The sequence below is a fragment of the Procambarus clarkii genome, chromosome 7 (assembly GCF_040958095.1).
Source record: "Procambarus clarkii isolate CNS0578487 chromosome 7, FALCON_Pclarkii_2.0, whole genome shotgun sequence".
Lineage (NCBI taxonomy): Eukaryota > Metazoa > Arthropoda > Malacostraca > Decapoda > Cambaridae > Procambarus > Procambarus clarkii.
This window is the reverse complement of record NC_091156.1, coordinates 8,974,992-8,981,560: the sequence shown is the minus strand read 5'-3', so window position 1 is coordinate 8,981,560 and position 6,569 is coordinate 8,974,992. Positions and strand designations below refer to the sequence as shown.

Genomic DNA, 6,569 nt, shown 5'->3' with positions numbered 1-6,569 from the left:
CATGACCAGACCACACACTAGAGGGTGAAGGGACGACGACGACGTTTCGGTCCGTCCTGGACCATTCTCAAGAGATTGTGATTTGTCATTCATTTCGGTCCGTTATGGACTTGAGAATGGTCCATAACGGACCGAAACGTCGTCGTCCCTTCACCTTCTAGTGTGTGATCTGGTCAACATACTTCAGCCACGTTATTGTGACTCCTGCAACATAATATCACCATACGGGTTTCAACAATGGTTTCGTTGTGGTATATTACTATTATGCGTACCCTGCTAGTGTGTATGTTATATATAAACAATAATATATATAGATAAATTCCCATACAAAATATTTATTATTCTCATCTTAACCCTCGCGAGATGAACATTTAACCATTTTATATATTTTAGTTCGTGTTGATTTGGAATTCGTGCTGTTTGAGGAGCCAACCCTTCACAGCCCTCTGGTTGGGAGAGGGGAGCCCAGGAGCTAAATGACAACCCTATACCTCCCCCCCTCCCTACACCAGACGTGGGGCAGGGAGAATGGTATGTCATTAGTATTCATTACTATTGTCACTGATAATGGTTAATGCCATTACTCTTATCAACGGTCTAGTCCAAGCGCTCGATAAGATACGCCCTTCTGACGAGAAGAAAAATATTCACTGTAGAAAAAACTAAATAAATCCTAAACCGAAATTTCATTCCAACATCAATCACTCACTTTCGGTCCATGGTCATAATTTTTACTCACTTCCCTTATCAATTTTAGCCAGACTGCCAATTTTAATCAATTGCATTCTCAGTTTATCATCATTATTCCTTGACAATTATCTCGAAGGCTGCCAACCTTACCATGATATATCCTAACCCATTATCCTGTTCAGATAGTAGTGTTTGTTACTATGTACACCATAGTACAAAGATTGCCGTTCAAAGCATTTAGAAAGTACAGCTTTGTACTATTCACTTTACAGAGTCTGAAAAATGACGCTAAAAAGAAACTTAAATATTCCTAGGCCTTATATAGCACACATATGTACTAAATTAGGCCACGGATATCGTTTATTAGACCAAGGAAGGTTAGGTTAGTTGAGTTTGTCAAAGCAATATAAGTAGAAAATAGTTTTCCGGTTTGCCCAACTCAATAGTGCCGATTTCTACTTTCTAATTTCGTTGTAGGTCGGTATATATATTATGGTCCTCATCGTTACTATTAGTACTACCAAAACGGGAGGATAGGCTGTATAGCCTTCATGTTTTACTTATTCTCCCTTAAGAAGAAAGTCTTATTTCCCCTTAAGAAGAAAGTCTTATTTCCCCTTAAGAAGAAAGTCTTATTTCCCCTTAAGAAGAAAGTCTTATTTCCCCTTAAGAAGAAAGTCTTATTTCCCCTTAAGAAGAAAGTCTTATTTCCCCTTAAGTAGAAACTCTTCAGCAGTACACTAAAGTCATAAGTTTTTGCCTTTAGGCTGCTGATCTTTTAACCTAATATATTTTAGAACTCCGCACAAACGTCCGCCCCAAACTCTACATAAAAGTCAGCATAAAAGCCCCCAAACAAAACTGAAGTCCGCATCAAACCCTGTGTTCAGAAATCCACACAAAAGTTAGCCATATACGCTCCTCACTCCCGCCCAATCCATACTCACTTAGAAACTACAGGACCAACAGACCACCAGGGTGAAGAGAGAGGCATCAGAGGGGCCAGACGTGAATACCTCAGAGTGAGAAGAGAAGCGAAAAAGAGAAATTGAAAGCGACGTAGCAAATGAAGCAAAGACCCAACCCAAGGTCTTTGGTTTATTTGTCCCAGGTCCAGTACCTACTGCAGGAAAAAGATGGTTGCCTGGTAGGGTGTTTGGCAAGCATTGTCGATTTCTTCACTGGGAACGTCAGTTATTGGCCTAGGGGAAACCTCTGTAATCCGAACAGGCTTCCTGTCGCCGACATTGGAAAACGTTGACCAAACCACACACTAGAAAGTGAAGGGATGACGACGTTTCGGTCCGTCCTGGACCACTCTCAAATCGATTGTCTTGGGATTGATAATCGACTTGAGAATGGTCCAGGACGGACCGAAACGTCATCGTCCCTTCCCTTTCTAGTGTGTGGTTTGGTCAACATATTTCAGCCACGTTATTGTGACTCCTCGTCTGCACATTGGAACACATCTGGAGAGGAGGGACTTCACCATTAGCACGGAGTCAGAGATGGTAAATCTTGCCTGATACATATAATACAATTTTATGACGGCGACATGACTCACACAAGATAGAGAAGGATGGGCAGACTGCATATTTTTAGATTGCCAGAAGGCCTTTGACAGAGTATCCCACAAGAGACTATAGTGCTCAAGTTGGAGAAATAGGTAGGGAAGGTGTTGCGGTGGATAAAGGGGAACTTTTTTTGTTTTTTGTTTGTTTTTGTTAAAACATTTAGGTCCATTAGCATTTGTGCAGCTACCTTGTAGGCTATTTTAAGGGGAGTACATTGTGTCAAAAAACTAGCTACGTGATGCTAAAAAGTCCCCATCACACAGGATGGTTAGTCATACAGAGGCATAAGTAGTCTACACAGGCAGACTCTGAGGTGCATTATGAGGATATCATCATGAACACAAGAGTGAATAAGGTAGTAGTGATACTGAAAGTCCCCATGCAACTGAAGAGGGCGAGTCACTCTATGGGAAGATATCTCAGAGTGGTTTCCAGCTGAGTCTCACGAGGTGCAGTACTCGAACCTATCTTGTTGATTATGTAAAGGATCTTCCAGAGGCAATGTTTTGAGGCCATTCACTCTACCTACTATATTTTTCTGTCGCCTCTTTCTTCCGGGGTACTAGGCTCATACAAATAGTATGGTTGGGCGCCATTCCTTCCCCCCGTCCCATCCCAAATCCTTATCCTGACCCCTTCCAAGTGCTATATAGTCGTAATGGCTTGGCGCTTTCCCCTGATAATTCATTCATTCATTCATACAAATAGAATAACGGCAGCAGCATACTCTTCACAAGCAAAAGTCAGAACATCCTTCAGGAACCTAAATGAGGAGGCTTTTAAATCGTTGTACACCACCTACGTGAGACCAGTTTTAGAGTATGCCGCCCCATCGTGGAGCCTCCGTCTTAAAAAAAAAAACATAAAGCTCTAAGATGTTCAGAACTTTGCAATGAAACTCGTCCCAGAATTGCGAGGGATGAAATATGAAGAGAGATTGAAAGAACTAAACCTGACGACACTGGAAAAAAGGAGGGGGAGATATGATAAAGACGTATAAAATACTTAGGAGGGGATTGACAGAGTGGAGAAGGATGAAATACTTACAATAGACAGCAACGAGAAGACAAGGATGGAAGATTGAGACATAGATGAGACTGAGACGAGATGGTAGAACATTTTCTTTTAGCCTACGAGTAGTGGGAAAATGGAATGAATTAAAAAAGCAGGTTGCAGAAGCAAACTCTATTAATAACTTTAAAAGTATATATGATAGGGAGTCATTCCGTCAGACAGCCGGCGGGTGGAAAAAAAAGAGGGAGTCCAGGAGCTATAGGTCGATCCTGGAGCCAGAAATAGATGAGTATACACACACACGCACGACCAATCAGGAGATAACGTCACTCAACTGAACCAGAGAGAAAACGCAAAACAGTTATATATATATATATATATATATATATATATATATATATATATATATATATATATATATATATATATATATATATATATATATATATATATATACACACAGATAATGCGTAAATATGTTCGCTTGTATTCACCTATTTGTATGTGTACTCACCTAATTGTATTTGTGGGGGGGGGGGGGGGGTTTAACTTCGGTTTTTTGTTCCCGTTAATCAACTGGTGTACAGGTTCCTGAACCTACTGGGCTCTATCAAATCTACATTTGAAACTGTGAATAGAATCAGCCTCCACCACATCACTACTTAATGCATTCCATGCATCTGTGTATGCACATGCGTGCGTGCGTGCTTGCGCAGGCGTGTGTGCGGTAAACTAAATTCTCCAGATGTAATGCGAAACATTTGACATTTCTTCGTGTGCTGTGATAGGCGTGGGTGAACCTTGCCAATAACCTGACTACATAGATCTACATAGACTACATAGATCACGCCTACAGATCAATTTAGAGGCAGGGGAACAACACAGCGACGGAGGAAGACAATTCCATGTGCTGGCGAGGAGTCACAATAACGTGGCTGAAGTATGTTGACCAGACCACACACTAGAAGGTGAAGGGACGACGACGACGTTTCGGTCCGTCCTGGAGCATTCTCAAAGTCGATTAATCATCGACTTGAGAATGGTCCAGGACGGACCGAAACGTCGTCGTCCCTTCAACTTCTAGTGTGTGGTCTGGTCAAGACAATTCCATGGTAGCACTGAACGGAGTCAGACCAATATAAGTAAAGGGAGGATGGTGCAAACTGCTACTGGTGCGGCTGGAAGAAAATATATCCACACTATACAGCGTCTCTCTTCCTCTCTCTCTCTCTCTCTCTCTCTCTCTCTCTCTCTCTCTCTCTCTCTCTCTCTCTCTCTCTCTCTCTCTCTCTCTCTCTCTCTCCTTCTCTCTCTCTCTCTCTCTCCTCCCACCTACTGCCCCCTCCCTCCCCCTCCTCTCGCTCTCTCGCACACCTCCAACTTCCGGCGCGTGACCCCTCCACTCTCTTCCTTCCCTCTCCCCCAAACTCTCACTCTCCCCCCCAACACCCCCACGCAAGGACTCACCTGCGTCGAGGTATTGATTGTTGGCTGGGAGTGGAGGAGGTGACTGGGGGAGGGGGAAGGGGGTGGGGGAGAGGGGGCTCCTGGGGGTATGGGGAAGGGGGGAGGGGTGAGAGGGGTCCTGGGGGTATGGGGGGAAAGGGGGGGGACAAGGTGGCGGTGTAAACATTCCCAGCTGGAACTTTCGGGTCGGGGTTCGAGGTACAGGGGGGGGGGGAGGTGGATGTGGCTGTGTAGAGGGTGTAAGGGTGGTAGAGGGGTAGATGGTAGATGTAGTAGGGAGGTAGTAGCAAGTAGGGTGAAGTAGAGAGGGGCGGGACTCGACGCCGAAGGAAGGGAGTACAAGGGGTGAGCTGAAGACAGTACCAGGCAGTAGTGGGGAGTACATGTGCCTCTTTGTTAATGTGTATAGTACCCAGATGTACTTAGCTCAATTTTGCGTGGATGGGGCTTCAGCTCTCGGACTCCGCCAGTCTATCATTCGTGTTTAATACAGTGATTCCCAAGTTTCCTGTCATAGACAGTTGTTAAGACCTTATATAGAGTTAGTCTCCACTATCTTCCTAGATTAAGACACCCAAGAGGTCGCACGGGCATGAATAACCCGTAAGGGCAAAAGATTGTCTTTGTCCGGTCTATATAGAATAACTACTACATAGGATCCTAGTTACCCTATGTCCTTTTACGGAATTTTCATGCCTGTGCCGCCTCTTGGGTGGCTTAATCTTCAGCAATAAATCACGTATGTCCTTAACATATCTAGTCTTTCTTGCCTAGAAAGGCAAGCAAGGCAAGAATTTACACCAATATTTGTGGTGTAAATATTTCCTGAAGAGTAAATGGCTGAGGTTTCAGGAAGTTATCCTCACGGTTGGGCAGCATTTCTTATGCCGCTGATGCGATTGTGTTTATCTAAACCCCCGATGACGTAATTTTGCTATCACCAGAAAATCCTTAAGCCCGGGTTTGGGGGAATCGAATAGCTCTTATAGAACTCTCACCAGGTATACTGCCTTCCAGGTATACTACCTTTAAAGTATACTCCTTTCAAGGTATGTGTGCTGACAGATCATTGTGAACTACTCAGCCTCAGGTTGAAACCCATAACAGCTGGCTAATTACGTACCTATTTATAGAGGCATCAAAGGGGAAATAACACGATTGTGAGTAGGTTAACCACTAGACCACAGGTGTGCGTGCGTGCGTGTGTGTGTGTGTATATGTGTGTGTGTGTGTGTGTGTGTGTGTGTGTGTGTGTGTGTGTGTGTGTGTGTGTGTGTGTGTGCGTGTGTGTGCGTGCGCGCGGGTTCCAAGAAGTGTCACTACATCTCTGTTTTTCATTTGTTGTTTAAGTATTTCAGTGATCGTTCATGATTTGGGTTAGTGTGTCAAAGCGTACTAAATAGGAGTGTATTTTACCTCTTACCTTACCTAACCTTACCTTACCTTACCTTACCTTACCTTACCTTACCTTATTAACGATTACCTTTCTGTTCCATTTGTGAGACATTTGATTCGAAGGTTGCCTAGTGTGGCCCGTTGTTCGCTCGTGATAGATGGGCTCCAAACGACCTTTAAAAAGCAAGGGTGAAGTATTCTCATTAATTGTTTCAGGACATGGAACTAGCTCCCATTCTGTGACACCCCCTACCCAGTAATACCACCCAGTAACACCACCCAGTAACACCACCCAGTAACACCACCCAGTGACACCACCCAGTAACACCTCCCAGTAACACCTACCACCCAGTAACACCACCCACCCAGTAACACCACCCAGTAACACCACCCAGTGACACTACCCAGTAACACCTCCCACCCAGTAAC

The 6,569-nt window shown here is 44.1% G+C and overlaps 1 protein-coding gene across 2 annotated transcripts in view; it reads left to right on the top strand.

Annotated features, from left to right (window-relative positions):
* LOC138356400 (uncharacterized) overlaps nt 1–6,569 on the top strand; it is a 56,419-nt gene that overhangs the window by 113 nt on the left and 49,737 nt on the right. The gene's annotated exons all lie outside the window — the stretch shown is intronic.